At 48.4% G+C, this 16,788-nt stretch overlaps 1 long non-coding RNA gene across 1 annotated transcript in view; it reads right to left on the reverse strand.

Moving 5' to 3' along the window:
- Positions 1 to 16,788, reverse strand: part of LOC149335420 (uncharacterized) — a 268,956-nt gene that overhangs the window by 14,065 nt on the left and 238,103 nt on the right. The window lies entirely within an intron of this gene.

Genomic DNA, 16,788 nt, shown 5'->3' on the forward strand with positions numbered 1-16,788 from the left:
TTTCGTGCTTAGAGCCTAAGTTTGTACCTCGATCGCATGACATTTGGAGAACGTTGGGACAGAGTAAAAGAAATAGAAAAGCGACAAGCTAGAACACACCAGGTTCTGGCACGCATCGTAGTTTCTTTGTATAGTGGACACCGTAGCGTAAAAGCCCATCGGCATTTCACTTTTCAAACGAAGCGCAGCCGTTTTAACGAAACGCTGGGCCGCGGTTTCGTTTTCTGTACGGAACCAACACGGAGGACTTGGTTCTCGGAGCGGCGAGAGTCGGCGCTGCGTATTTCGCATATCGCTATTAGGCATGCACATGAGTACGCCGGATGGCTGCCCTCACGATTTACGCACAGATGTGGTTTAAGTGTACAGTTATCAGAATCATGTTCATGTGAAGCATGCTTCGCGCAAGTCAGTTGGCTTCGGCAGCTCTGAGAGCTGTCGCCATACCGTTGGCACTGAAAGCCAACTTCCATGAGGAGAGGCGACCATACGGTCGCCTCTCCTCATTTTTATTCTCTACACGTTAGTCACGTTTTGTTCCTCTAGTCCTTCAAGAAGTACTTCTGTTACATGCCTAAGGCCGTCGTCTGCGTTAACTCCTCGCACTGTGTTCAAGGATCGGGGTGGGTTGAGTGTCACAGGTGTGTCTCCAAAAGAGGTGACTTCTGCTTACTTTTCGTGCTGGTGGTTGTACAGGATTACTAGTAGGAGGTCACCGTTTGCTGGTTTTTTATCTTATAGCCCTGACCTATGCTATCTGTGAAAGTTCTGGTGACAAGAAATGGTGTAATGCATCTAGCCGTTCTTCTCTGCGTGTTCAGAGTGCACTTCGTGGAACCGTTCTAAGCTGTTTTGGTTATTTGGGAAGAATTTTGCTGTCTCGGTGCGCCCTCTTTTGCAGCCGAGATCGGCGTTAAAAAATGAGAAGCCATAAAAAAGTTTTGGTGTTCAACAAAGGCGCCAGCCGCCCACCGCGGAGCCCAACATGGGGACTGGACAGGAGCCCTTAAAAAGCCCTACGCACGCCAACTGCGCACCACCACTGTAACCTAATATGGCGCGAAACAGGGTCGTCAGCCACACAATGTTAGCCCTCGCCGCCAGGAAAAAAGGAAAAACCAAGAAGAGAGAAGGAGATAGGAGAGTTCTAAGAAAGAAGATCAGAACGGCAAGCGACAGCAGATCGCAAACGGCCAACTACAAATCCCCCCCCCCCCCCCCCCCCCACTCCGAACGGGAGATCGCACGACAGTGACCCTTCCGGTTTACGGCAACGTCTTTAGCGTGGGAAACGCTCGGGAGGTCATAATTGAATGTTTTCTAGGAAGGCGCCGGATAGACCCGTGTAGAACTCAACTCCGGGGTCAGTTTAGTTTGTTTTCTTTTTAATTTTAAGAGAGAGTGTAGTGTGCCCTGTCAAAGTTGTAGGGCGGGACGCGCGCTTCGGAGAGCCAATCGCTTTTGTGGAGATCGCTCTATGCATCGTATTTTGGAACTGATTTGATTACTTTTTTTAATGTGTTTTGAGGAAGAGTTAATAATACGATCAACATGGAAAGGGGCAGCACGCAACAAGGAATCAATCGTGTTGAGGCCGGCTGCTACTGGATGCTTCCTGTATTTGAGACGGACTTCCGAGGTTTTAAGCCGAGCCCTGAAGAAAACAAAATTAGTTTGAGAATTGGTTGTAAGGAAAGGAAATGATGCAGTAACTGCATCACACATCTCGGTGGACAACCCGAAAAGCGCCGCAGAGGAAGGGATAAAGGTTGGAGTGGAACGGAGGTAGCCTAAAAGCAGTGAAGGAAAAACTACTCATAGGTAGATACTAGCTGTATGCGCTAAGAGACAAAGAGGGAAATGTCATTAGCAATATATATCTTTTAACCACTCAAAATGCCCTTCTGAAACTTGCATTTGTGACTATTTTAGATCTGACGAAGATGTATCTCGGAGTGCTTTTATAGCTGCATGCATGAATTTTAAACATACGTATGTACGTAAGCTGCATTTGTTCAATGCTCTGTAACAATTTCTTGTACAATTTGCTTTTGCCTCCCTGCTTGGACCAAAAAGGTCTCCAGTATCATGTAAATAAAATAAATAAAAATATGGATAAGATAGTTAAAGTAGCCAGAAACAATACTAGCCACGAACATAACCTTCGCAAATGTGGCGCTACATCCAAGCCTTCTTAATAAGACACAATCAACGGCCCAGATCCAACTCGGCACTATACCGTCACCTCCGTTCTCCCTCCCCAACCGGGGCACTCCACAAGGAGCTCTTCTCTCCCCCCTCTTATTTAATGTAACTCTAGCCCCGCTGGCCAAACAACTGACCGACATCCCTGACCTCCACTCGGCAATATACGCCGACATCAACGACTGAAGGCTCCACAGGAGGGGCGCAAGACACCTTACAATTGGCAGTTGATATCATCACCTCGAACCTGACCAATATGGGCCTTATGTGGTCCCCGCTCAAATCGGAACTGCTGATGATCAGACCACTTCCCCGGGATCCACGCATGCACCTCCGAATGTACGACGACCACGTACCGCTGGTCCCCTGGAGTTGGTCAATAGACTCCTTGGACTCCAACGTCCTTGACTCCATAGGTCCTTGGATTGCGCATACAGGACGCTTTGGATGCAACCTTCACTGTACAACTCCTAGAGAAGCGAACCAAACAAATCGAGGGTCTTGTCCGCAGAGTAGCCACATGCAACCATGGACTGTCGGAGAGGGAAACCTTTAATATGACAGACGCCCTCATCACCAGACACGACTTTTCACGTTCCTTACCGCTTTCTCACAAGACAAAGCTGATGCTTTATTAGAAAGGCAATAATCTCAACGCTCCGCCTACCACAGTCGCTTAGCACAAATCACTACTCTCAACGGGCACCTACAAAACTATCTCGGAACTCCACGAAGCCAAACGAGACAACCAGATACTTCAACTAACCCGCACAGAAACCGGCCAACATCTCTTACGGCATCTTCGCCAGGCTCCAATCTACCTGCTCACCTGCCCCCAACTATCAAATCATTGCACCTGACATCCAGGGTCCAATGCGCATCAAACCTCTACCCAGAAATATGAGCCCCGAGCTACACGGGGCCAGACGCCAGGCACGAGCCTAGTATTACAACAAGCACTACAGAGGCAGACCCGACATGTATGTAAACGCGGCACAACGCACCCTACCGGGCTATTATGCCGCTGTCCCCGCCTACTATCGAGGATGGCACCATCGGGGCCGCAGCCACCTTCCCCACGGAGGCTGAAGGCGCGGCCATGGGCTTGGTGCTTATACACTATGCACAAGATCCCAACATCACGGATATCTCCACCGTCTCCAAAGCTGTGTACCGTCACTCAGCAAAGCATTATCACGTCAATCGCCCGACGCATTCTCGCATCAGGACATACGCTTACCCAAGAGATAACCCTCACGTGGGTTCCTGGGTAAGTCTCGATCCCCGGTAACCAGCGTGTTCATACGCTGACTCGAGAACTATCCTTCAGGCCCCAAGAAGATGGGACACCCAAACCCACGCAGGAATCCTCTCGGGCTCTTCTCACATACCATCGAAAAACCACTTATTACAAAAACAGGCGCTTCCCCTCCCACCACCTCACCGTACACGAAATTCAAAATACAGTGCAGTCTGGCGGCAACTGCAGACATTCATCGCACCTCCTTCATCGCCGCCACCCCACCTTGACTTTCCTACTCTGCTCAACATGTGGGACAGCCAAGGCACCCTCATACACAACCTGTGGGACGTTTTATGGGGGTTTAACGTCCCAATGCGCCTCAGGCTATGAGGGACGCCGTAGTGAAGGGCTCCGGAAATGTCGACCACCTGGGGTTCTTTAACGCGCACTGACATCGCACAGTACACGGTGTGGGAATGCCCCCAACCGATGGCAGGTCCCCCATACCCAACCGGTCCGCCTCCTCATGGAATGACATTCTGCTAGTTGCTCAACCAGCTAGCCAATCATGGTAAGTGTACAGAGTTCTCAGTGAAGCACAGACGCCTGGTCTCTTGGTCAAGAACAAAGGATCCTTTTTGTTAAAATAAAGCTGTCCCTCCCACATCCCCGCACGTGTCAAAGGCGATATGCTGGCCACGCCCAGGCAGCAAGGAAAATTAGAACAATCTTATGAAAAATTTATGCAAGTTCAGTAACATTGTTGCATTGAAACGTTGCATTAACTGTTAGAAATTAATATTTAAGTTTATATGTTACACATAAAAATTAGTTTAACACTGAACATAAATATTATTCCAATCCTGGCTTTCAACTCTTGTTATAATGTTAAAAATTTAACGTTCCAAGTCAGCAATGTCTCCTTATTGTTTATTAAACATTATTATATTTGAATCATAACTATAAAACACTGCAGATATATTTCTAGCACCGAGTCCCAGAACACTCTCCACTAATTTTACAGTAAACATGTTTTTCAACTAGCAGTGCTTCGCGCAACTAAATCTCTTAGATTGTGCCCGCCATAGGTAACATGCTCAAGCAGAATATTTTGTTAAACTGCTTATTATCCTTTCGCTACTACCCCTCATGAGACGCCTCTCAGTAATGGGCGTGTAAGCTTGACTCCACTGCATGATTTCGGAGGTAAGTACATTCTAGTCGCATGTTGTGCTCTACTGTGGAGACGAAGTGTCGCCTTCGTTGCTGGTCCTTGCAAAGCGTTGATTAAATTGTCACAATGGTGGGCCTGCATACTAGTGCAGGGTTGCTTCATTATTTTCGACAATATTACATTTACGTTGTTATAATGTTTAATTAATGTTAGAAAAGTTTACAAGGATGTTCATCTGTAACGTAAAGAAATTATTAAAAAAGGTCATTAAGAAAACTTAATTAACGTTTGACCAAAAGAAAAATGTTGTGACGTTCCGTGCGTGAAATACCAGGGCCCATATCTTCGTCGGAATTTTCTTTGTGCTCAACCGTCCTACTCCCTTGTCTCCCCTTAAAACGGTCCGCATTCGGCGGCGCCGCCTAGACGGAACCCCCAGCGGCGGCAAGCCACTGAAGGGGTACAATGGTACAAAGGCGCCGGCCGGAGGGAAAGCCAGCCCAATTAGGCATGCCTGGCCGTACAAGGACAAGAGAAGAAAGCTGCCGGCGGGAGACAAACGACATTCCATCGAGGGATGTCGGGGATGCCGCAGGGCGCCGCCGTGGAAAGGAGGAAGAAAGAAACATTCCAGTCGGGAAGACAGGAGATCGGGCGTGACCGGCGGAGCAGATATAGCTGGCGAGTGCGGACGAAAGGCACGCAGAGGACGAGATCGTTCACGGAAAAGGGTCCTTCAGCGCCGAAGCCGGACGGCGCGCAGCTTCTGCCAGCCACCGACGGATCGCAACTCCGGAGACCATCCATCGCCCCCATGACGGCGTCGCCACGTAAGCTCGGACACCCCAGCCTCTGATGTACCATGTATAATTATTGATTACATCATTTTGTTTAAACTGAGCCATACGGTGTCTTCTTGCCTCTCCGTCCCGTGTGGACCTGCGCATTATGTGGGGTCGTCACAATGTCACATTGGTCTAATGCTTCAGTGCTACCTGGCAGGCAGAGGGAACTGAGGGTGATTTTTAAGACGCCATAGGTAATGACGATCAAGTGCCTCGGTACTGATCCGTCTACTGCCGAAGCACTAAAAAAAACTGACTTTGCGGTAAAGAGAAAACGTCACGGTCATTCGCCAGAACTGACAAGCCCCTGCACGCCAGAAAACGTAGTAAAGTTTGCAACGTGGCTCATCATAGAGTTACGTAACGGTTACAAAATGCAGGCAGGTCTGTAAATGTGACTTCCAAAGCAAACCATTTCTTGGGTGAATTAACTTTTGCCTGGGATCATCGAAAGAAAGTCGACATAGCAGCGACAGTGACTCGTGTACCATACAGTCGTGGGGATCCCACGCTGTTCAAGCGAAACTCTGAACACTGTTGCCACAGACGCCATGAACGGACACCATGGCGCTCACTATGTCTTGAAATACTCAAGTTATAGGCGGAGCTCCAATCACAAAGCAGCGGTTGCCCGGCAGTGTCGAAAAGTTATACACGCAGCTGGTACTAGAAAGTGCATGGTCTTCTGCAGTGTCCATCACGACACATTCAAGCGGTGTCTATCTAACAAAAGGTAAAAACAGGGCTAATTTAGCACACAGCACACAGAAAGGCGGACAGGACGGGCGCTGTCGTTCGGAGCCCGTCCCGTCCCGTCAGTCTTTTTAGCGCGGGAACTCGATCTACACGTTCCGAGCATTCATAGAAACTTCGAATTATTGTCCTGTGCGACCGATTTCCGTAATTTAAATCGGATTAAACGTCCCGGCTCCCACCTTTTTTTGAACTCGCCGCAGACGGTAGGAGGAGTCAACTAACGCGTGAAGTGCCTTTCAGGCGGTCGTGTGGCGGCTTCGCTTTCGCTTGTATTTTGTTTTTTAGGTTTCCGTGAATAAATTACTCCAGCCAGAGGCTACATAGCCGCAAATTAGGCCCACAGAAATAAAAATACGCGCGGACTCTTTGCTTTCGCCGACCGGTACGTATCATTCCGCCGATGGCAGAGCGGCAAGACGCCACGGAACTGGTTGAAATATCGGTTGACTTCTCCTACCGTCTGCGGCGAGTTCAAAAAAAGGCGGGAGACGGAAGTTTAATTCGATTTAAATTGAGGAAATCGGTCGCACAGGACTATAATTCGAAATTTCTAAGAATTCCTAGAACGTGTAGATCGAGTTCCCGCGGTAAAAAGACGAGTTCAGATTACTATTCAGTGTACGTTTAAATTACAGCTATATTTACTTTTTTCTAGACAACGCTCCACCAACTAACCTTGCGACCGCGTAGCGCATACCGCTGCATGGTCGACGTCGAATGCAGGCGCTGAACTGCATGCTGAGCACGATAATACGTAGTCTGGCGATTTGCAGGCGATCACTTCGGGCCTAATTCACCTAAAATAAAGTACTCTAACGCTGTGCAATGCCTCAAGAAGGCTGAGTACAGCACACATCAGCACAGCTAGTCATTAGGTTTCTCAACACTGTACCGCCATTTTTATTATTGGCTGGCGAGTAAACGAACCTTACACCAGTAAAAAGTTGTTGGTGCCTTTCGGCCTAAGCGACAGTGAACCTTCATGTTGCGCTGGACTATGCAACCGCTGTAGGAAAACAGCCAAAAAAAGTTTGTTTATATGTCGTGTACTGGGGCTGTCTATAGCACTCTGGGAATTCCCGGACAGGTGAGCAACAGTTCGCCTCACAGCCGACAGATTTGGACCGCCAAAGCGAGCCACGGTGCATGGCCCGGATTCGAACTAGGTAGGCTGTACTACATACCGAGTTTTTCACCTAAGAAGACCTGCGAGTTTTGAAAATGGGCTTTTTGAGCTACACGAGCGCTTTTTCAGCACAGCATTGTCCGCAGTGTAGCGCATCAGAATACAGTTAAGAACTACTAACTAGTAGGATGGTAACTGATATAAAATAGTGAACTTTTAATTATTACTGTTAGTCTCCTTATTTACTGATAGGCATGTGGCCCAGCGCAAATAATATGAATATCAGTTTTTAGAATTGAAACGCAGCTGCTCTCCGCGCTATGGCCCAACATATTTTGGCTATTTGGACGAGTTACGAGCACTGCAGGGGTTGCTTCGCCTGCAAGCTTTTCGAGAGCGCGTGTATTTTGACGCGACGTAGGCAAAATTGTTGGCACCGAAAGTAAATGCTTTTGGTTTGGTTTATTGGTTTATTGGGGTTTAACGTCCCGAAGAAACTTAGGCTATGAGGGACGCCTTAGTGAAGGGCTCCGGAAATTTCGACCACCTGGGGTTCTTTAACGTGCACTGACATCGCACAGCACACGGACCTCTAGAATTTCGCCTTCATCGAAATTCGGCCTCCGCGGCCGGGATCGAACCCGCGTCTTTCGGGTCAGCAGCCGAGCGCCGTAACCACTGAGCCACCGTGGCGGGGTGAAAGTAAATGCGTTTTCGAAATTCTAAAAACAGGCATGGATATTACTCACGAAGGATTTCACGCATCTCACTAAATAAAACTGAGCAACAACTGCAAAGTTTAGTTAACCAGCCTACAAGTTAGCATGTTTTAGCAGTACTCTGATGAGCTATACCGCTGACAATGCTATGCAGATAAAAAGCACTCTTCTAACTGAAAAAGCCCATATTAAAAAATTGCTGAGCATCTTAGGTGAAACATATATGGTGTTTTTGGCAAAGCCCGTATACATACTTCTCTGCGAACAGTTTCTAACATTGCGAAATCATAAGTGAAAAAAAAAATGGCAGTGGCTTAGCTCTGGTTAAGCCTGGATATACAAGCGAAAAGCTGCAGTTATGCTTTGCTTGACGTCATGGCTGTCGCAGTTCGCGCACAATGCACTGGGAGCACCACGATAACGGTGTAGGCAAGCGCGTTATATAGCCCTCCTTGCGCATACGTAGTAACTGTGGTAAACACGCGGCTGCAGCGAAAGGTCAACGGTGTCGAGGAGGCGAGCGCGCAGTAGTAGCGGCGGTGAGGAGGCGGCGCACATGCGCAGTAGCGCGCGGCTGCGCCGAACGGTCAGGCGGCGGAGTCGGCGCGGCGGCGGCTGCGGCCACCTGCGCCGCGCGTGACGTCGCTCGGTTTCGCGCATGCGCAGCTGCGGCAAATCTTGGCTCCGACGGCTCACGCTAAGCGCGGCTGTAGTGCGGGTAGTGAAGCTTTTCGCTTCAAAACTGCGATATTTCGCCAGCCTTCTAATCACGTCTGGCGCGCATACGCGAGTCCTGGTGAAAGACGATTGCTAAGGCCGCGCGTCGGCGGTGATGACCCTGAATGGTGACTGTAAAGATAATCGCAACAAACCGCTACGTAGATAGGCGAACAAATCCCGATAGCATTGGAACTTGGCAGCGCATCGTGTCTGCGACAGCTTGGCATGAATCTGGTCCTACTTCTTGTTGTGGCCGATCAAAAGGTATCAAAAATAAAAGAACGCGACGAGTTAATGAAGATCTGTGCGATACGATCATGTATGCCGGAGCCGAATAGTTGGGAATTTCACGCCAAGGGCTTTTTTGCGACAACTTTGCGAAGGTTTTCTGCTTCTGCGTACACATTGTGGCTAATTACAGGGCCGCGTACTCTGTTGTGCGAACGCAGAGCGGCACATCAAGCTGAGGCAGGCAGCCGGCAGCGCAATGCCCTCCACGCAGTTCAGCAAAATGCCCACCCCCCTCCACACAGTGCCAACAAAATGCCCTCGACATAGTTCATAGTAGCGCAACTTGAGTGGGCTGAAGTCTCGGCGAAACTTCGGGCCCCCTCGTCAATATATGCGTGCCAGTGCAATCGATGCAAAAGACGGAGCATTCGGGCCGATGCTAGCCAATCTCGTGCCTTTCTATCACCTAAAAAATGAAGGCTTCTAAGGTGTTACGAAGTGGAACGGTTCTTTCATTCTTTAGAGAACAGCGCTTTACCGTTTCTCGTGCACCTTGACATCCTCTCATCCATTTCCTCCAGTGCAGGGTATCGATCCGGTGTCCTCTTCCAGCTAACCTCGCCACATTTCCTTTTCTCTCCTAAAGGAGAATGCTTAAACCGGTACGAAAGTTCCATCCCTGTGGTACCGGGAAAAACAGTGCTTCTAATTCCTTAATCTGCAGTAATCGCTGAGCGACAACTTCGGTGCTTACTTCCCACCCTGCTTTCTAGAAGAGACGCTCGTCTCAGGGCGTGCCTTTGACTTCTAGATCAGCGATCACCTCTCAGCTACACATCACTGCGTGCTGCCTATCGTTGCTTGCAGCTGTGCCCTAACTTCTAGACCAACAACAGACACGCGATCACCCCTCAGCTACACATGATCGCATGTTGCCTATCCCTGCTTACAGCTAGCTGTGCTTCTGCGACTGGCGCCAGAAATCACTCCGGATAAAAGTTGTTACGCTATCTTCGTAAGTGCGTTCAGCGCATTTTCTACGCTAACAGAAGCTCGAGTATTGCAAAACTCGCGAATCCAGCAGTGCGAGTAGCAGAACGGACCGATTGTAATCGCACTTACCGTTCTTGCTGCCGCGGATGAAGCTTTGGGAAGGCATCGTCCATGAAAGCCGAGTTCCCCCTTTGAAGGGGCGACGCCGAAAACACCGCACTTCGTTGACTGGCTGGCAGCAGTGGCACCTTTGCAGAAGTTCGTTGTTTCGTGATTGAAGAGGTTATCCGCCGTGTTTAGCGATGGACAGGCGAACAGGTGGCACAAACACGACGTTGTCAGGCGCCGCGGTAATAGCTGGGTTCTTCAATTCTGGTCCGACTCTAACTTGACAATAGTTTCAAGGCCCCAATTAATGCAGGGCTTCAGGAGACATCACAGTTCGACGAGCGAGGCAGGAAGGGTTTCATTAGTCCACTCAGTCAAGGTCAGTTTTCAACAACGTCACCAATAATTAAGATAATTACACCCGAGCACCACTGAAAGGGCGCGGCCATGCTGCCGCCGCATCGCTACTGCCCGGTAGACTTAGGCCTAATCTCGCGAATTCTCGCCCGCCGTGCCGAGAACAAGCGGGTGTGACCTTATCTTTTGCCTTACTTCGCACGTGTTCCATCTGAGGCTACAGCAAAAACCTTTGTTTCTTTTTTTTTTAGGCGGCGATCGCATTGTTTCACCTAAGTTTTAGGCTCTCGCCCTACCGCGCTCGACTGACTTTTTTCAGGCTGCTTCATGCAAGTGCAACGTCACTTATTCACCCCGATAGGAGAGACGGCAACGGAATAAGGCAGGTTATCGATGAAACCGCGCTCACTTGAACGGGCGCCTTGGAACGTTACCATTATATCACAGAGCATAAACAGTGAAGGAAAGCACATTGCGAATATTGTGGATATTACGAATGTTGCGAATGTTGCGAATATTGCACATTGCGGGGTCAGTGCCAGAGCACTCCTTCCCCCCCCCCCCCCCCCCCCCCCCCGAAATTTTCTGAGTGCCGCATCTCCTCTCTCTCTGACACCTTTCGGCCTTTTTATTTCGCCGATGCTATTTACACACCGCATCGATATATTAAAATGTAAAAGCAAAAATAAGAAGAGTGTCGGTTTATTCCTGAAAAGATCGATGTATGTACTACGTTGTCGTGGCTCTAGAATAGGAAGCGGAACTTATTGCTGAGAAGAATCACACCTCTTCGCTACCGCACGAAGTATGGCACTCCTTTTAACAGTAGGCACAGTTCACCCGATTAAACATACCTTTTCACGTCAGCCTACTTTTTCATCCTTTGCGTTGTCCTCAAATGATCATAAACTATTACGAAAATAAAAAGTGCTTTTTTTAAGCGCCTCTGCGGCCGGGCGCAGGTTTACATGCATGAAGTATAAATTTTGACAAATACCATTCGTTCGCAGTTGCTGACTTTGCTATTGAGCAGAAGCTCTTGTGTTGCTGTAAATCGCATGAAAATAGTTGAAACTGCCGCGACTTTTCGTTTTTTACGTATGTTCTCTGCGAATCAAGTTCACGCAATCCTGTGTGCACAAGTATTTTATGTAGAGATTAGAGTGAACGAAACGACGGACCCTTCGGCTTTATGAAAGCAATTAAAAGTATTTTAACTCTATGGACTACGATACTGTTTGGCCGCAGGCTTTCTTTTACTTTTCTACCGGCGGCGAATGACACCCTCGAAAAATATTTCTGGCTACATCTTGCACTCTTGCCACGGCCTTGGACTGTACGCTTCCCATGCTTTTGAGGGAGCTATAACCAGGCCTGCTGGAGACAGATCCTCCGCGCAATCCCAAATTATGTGATCCAGCGTTGCTAGTTCACCGCAACGCTGGCAGTAAGGATTTACTAGATCAGAAATATATTCGCACTGATCCATGAATTTGGCAGCGACCGTGTCTGCAGTCGCCTCCCCGTGGTGGCTTGATCCCGGCTCAGCGACGTATTCGGGGGAGGCAGACTCGCCCCTAAGATCTCTGTAATAACTCGCAATGGCCTGGCAGCTGTCCAGCGTCTCACTTCGCAAGTCTTCCTCACCAGCGCGGCTGACAAAACCTCGAGCGTACTGGTGAGCGGCCCCTTCATGAGCCGGGACCCAAACCAGGCCAATAACTTTCCTGCCTTTTGGCATCGTGGTACTCGGTGGCGGAGATTCGCCCTCGCGCAATGTTGCGGAGGACCGTCTTGTAATCGCAAAGAATGGTGCTGGCGCCTTCCTGAGTAATTCCTAGCGTTGTAGTATCCTCTTCAGCCATCCCAAATCTGCTCGCGTAACTGCCGAGGCTACTACCTTGCGGGAAATGCTCCCAGCGGAGACTCCACGGTGCTTCCATCCCCCGAGTATTTTTCTCTAAGGAGCTGCGCCTTGGCCCTATCCGTCCATCGTGACGACCCACCAGCACATTCTTAGCCGATGGGCACTGAACCTCCCATGGACGTCCTGCAGACATCCTAAACATCCGCAGGACGTCCATGGGACTTCCAATGCCCATTGGGTAGGGAGCGCTCCAACTGTAATGCATTGACGGATTTCTACCGGCAAAACTACCCGGTCGAGGTAGTTTCCGTCCCTAATATCCTGAGACGAGTCCCGCCTACGTCGTCCGAAGCCTCTGTTCATGCGACGTCAGCTCAGTTACTACATGGTACTGTGCACCCGCGGTGCCGCAGTGGAGGTCTCCGGAATAATTTCGACCACCTGAGGATTTTTAACATGCACTAACATCGCAGAATACGGGCGCCTTCCGCATTTCGCCTCCATTGAGACGCGGCCGCCGGGGTCGGGTTCGCACCCAGGTACTGCGGCACAGTAGCCGAGCGCCTAACAATTGAGTCACCGCGGCGGGTGCAAAGCAGTCACCGACAAAGGCGTTCCAAACAGCGGACACGTAAACCGCGCTAAGCCTTCCCGCGCATGTGCAGCCCCTCGGCACTTTGTAGCAGCATGTATCAGATTTAATATAAAGGCGCAAGTTTGCGCAATCGCCGCAGCATTCCCACCACTGACTTTTTTGTTTGCCACTACAAGTAAATCGTTATATTTAGCTCTGATTTTCTAGATATATGTTTTTTTAAGTTTTTAAGTTTAAGCACCATGACCGCTGAGCCACCGCGGCGGCCCTCAACAGCTTCTAATGCTATCGAATTAAAAGTCAATGTAATTAGGTGTTCCTGTGCATTTTTTGCCTTCGTGACAACATCTGACTGTGCGAGTATATAAACGGAAGTGCGGGGTGTCGAGTGCTATCACTTCACCGTAAAGGACCACCCACAGTCCGGAATAGAACGAACCTTCTTCGCCTGTACGAAGACCTGAGGAGTCCTTAAAACGGTGCACTAATTCTCGCTTTTATAGTTGATCAATATGGTCTCGTCCTACTAGTTGGTAGAGCGACTGTCACGATCTAGCGGTAGTCTGGGATTTGTGGCCCGGACTAATACTTAATTTTCTTCAACTGAAAAATTCGAAAAACCTGTGAAGTTTTTTATTTGTTGTGTAAAGCGATGGTCAGGTGCACTTAATAATCATTCCGTAGCTTCAATTGCACTCCATCATGAGGGATCCGCTTAAACCTCTGAACCAGGTTTCAAACTCGACGCTCTATGTTTCATGGTCGATTACATGCATAACACTGAACGCCTACACACCCAGCGCTAGATGTAGTATGTTGCTCGCCATTGTTTCTGATCCTCTTCAAGATGTTTCTGCGCTGATGAGCTATGCTAGTGTTGCTGTATGTCATCACTTCTTGAGTAGACTATAAATTTTCGGCTGACGATGTCTCGCTCCACAGTCTCTCAGTTCACAAAACGCTCTTTAGTGCAGCGCTGCCGAGAAACCACGTACCTGTTGCGATGACCTTCGCACGTTACGAAAGCTAAACTATAGCTTTTGCGCATGCTTTTTCGATATAAACTAGTCCTTTCCAGCATTCCTGGCAAAAGGAATATTCGCAGAAATACCCATTAGGTATATAGTTAATTAGGACCCCCTCCACTATTGTGCGTCTGATAGTCTATGGTCCCGCCTTTGCAGTAAAAAAAAAAAAAAAAACATCAGTAATACTACTACCATGCTGTTTCGGTTTCATCAACCGGACGATGGCTGTGTCGTCCAGTTGAACTTTAAGCCATGTGAGGCACGAAAAAGCGTCAATATAACTGCTGATACGTCATTTGTTGTAATTATAGCTTTCTGAGCAGGCTGGTTTAAGTGCTGCAGTCAATTAAACTACGTATCAGCGTTTATAATGCAGTTTTTCCGTGCATAATGTGACCTAAAATTCAACTACACGTCACCGCCACCGTTTGGTTGATAAAACCGAAACAGCATGACAGAAGAAATTCAATCATAAATTATATAGCGGTCGTAGGCGAATACCACGTAGTGGTCCATTGGTTCCATGGTCGAACCCATCGTTTCAAAGAAAGTTAGGCGCCTATAGTCATTTAAGCCCGTAAAACCAAAAACCGTCTGCGGGACTTGTCATTAGGCAGTCTATAAAGCTTACAGACAGAAACCTGCTGACTCTCTGAGGAAAGGTGCAAGGAAGAGAAGAACCCTAGTCTGCGGCTAGGGTTGTAAACCTGCGTTAACCCGTTCTCACTGCCTGCCTTATATATTCTCTTCGTGATCACCGCACAACTCTCTCGCTGATCCAGCAGATGGTCTCGCTCCCTTCCTGTGCAGAGTGAATGGTCGATGGGGAGGGAGGCGGGGCGTCGGCGTGTTCGCAAAGGCGTGCAAAATGAACGACGTACGGAAGAGAACAATGACCGTCCCCTCCTCCTCCCCTCCTCCTCACCCTCTCTCTCCGTCGCCGCTCCGCACGTGTGGCGAGCGCGAGCTGGGCTTTTTGTGCGGGCTCGGAATCCTTATGGAAATTGAATTAGCGGGGCTTTATACCCCACCGTGGTGGCCAGACTACGGCGGGGGAGACTCCGTAGACTGGAAGGAACGGTACGGGATTAATTTCGACGTGAGCCTGGGGGGTTGTGTAGCACGCATCGAAATTACGGTGCGTCACCGCTTTTGCATCAAAATGGCGTCGGTTAAAAGGGGAGACTTCTAATAACAGCCACGATGCGAGCCTGCAAACTGGTGCTTAGTGCTAGATTGCCTTCCAACCGCACCGTAGTTCAGAAAGTAAGCGGTGAAGTTATGGTGTTCATCCAACCGTCCTCCTGGCATGAGCCATGACGAATCTGGGGTGCAGCGGAAGGATTTAGGGTTACGGGAAGCTGCGCGCAGAAATTCGCGAATATGACTACAATGTTGCAAATTTCAGTCGAGCTGGTGGTAGCTGCATTTAAGCGAACGTCATTCCTACCGGTTATATTAACACTTGGACCCGCCGCGGTGGCTCAGTGGTTACAGCGTTCGGCTGCTGGCCCGAAAGACGCGGGTTCGATCCCGGCCGCGGCGGCTGAATTTCGACGGAGGCGAAATTCTAGAGGCCCGTGTACTGTGCGATGTCAGTGCACGTTAAAGAACCCCAGGTGGTCGAAATTTCCGGAGCCCTTCACTACGGCGTCCCTCATAGCCTGAGTCCCTTTGAGACGTTAAAACCCCAATTAACCAATCAATCAATTAACACTTGTGAGAGATTATGCCTTTGCAATTATTGAAATAACACTGCGTAAGAGATTACCTCCTTGGAGTAATGTGACACTGGCGACCAGTAGCATAAGATTTATGCATACGATTGTTTCCTATACTCAGAAATTGGAAGTCCCACGGATCAACAATTGTTAAATAATGCACTTCATACGGTTGTCGCCTGGTGTGAGTGTTGGCAGATGTCAGCAAACTTTGAGAAAACTGTTTATATGTGTATTACTCACAAAAAGATTAAGCTTAATTTCAATTACTCAGCTAACAATATTTTTCTTTCTGAAGTAGCAGAATGCAAATGCCATGGCTTGTGGATAACTAACAACTTCAAATGGAATCCACACATTGGCAAAGTAACCGCTAGCGCCTGCCGTACATTGTTGTTGTTTTTTTTTTGTTCTCAAAAGAGCCTTAAAATTGTCCACAATTAGTGTTCGTTTCCTAGCATATAACACAATTGTACCTCCGGTACTCGACTACGCTGAAATTATCTGGGACCCTTTTACACAAACTGACATCAAAAAGCATGAACGGGGGCAGAAAAAGGCGGTTCGCTTTATCTACAATAATTTCTCCCGCACGTGAGTCACAGAACTTTTAAAACCAGCAAACTTGCCACAACTAACCCAGCGTAGTCGATTTTCCCGACTAAAATTTATGTATCAGATTGTAAATAGACACTACAACGTTAGCATATCTGATATAATTACATTTTCATTCAGATATGCCACCACGCATAGGCATCAGCTATGACACCGTTCAGTGTAAAAAAAATAAAATAATTGTTTTAAATATTCTTTTTTTTTCTTTTTCCCCAGGACTGTAACACACTGGAATAACTTTAAAAAATACGACAGTGACTCAACCCTCCCTTTGTTTACCGCAAGTGTCCGCTGACGGCGCAAAAACTTAGATACGCCTATTTTGCTTTTATTTTTTTGCAGCGCATTGTTTTGACTATTTTGCTGTGCATCGCGTTGAAAAATGACACTTGTTGTAGTGACCTGGCAGTGTGCTTTGTCTTCACTCTGTTCTGTTGCCTGCGATTATTTTTGTGCTGTCATGCTCCCACCCAGCTAAAATAACT

This window comes from Amblyomma mixtum, chromosome 7, assembly GCF_055824585.1.
Source record: "Amblyomma mixtum isolate Tamu chromosome 7, ASM5582458v1, whole genome shotgun sequence".
In the NCBI taxonomy this organism is placed as follows: domain Eukaryota; kingdom Metazoa; phylum Arthropoda; class Arachnida; order Ixodida; family Ixodidae; genus Amblyomma; species Amblyomma mixtum.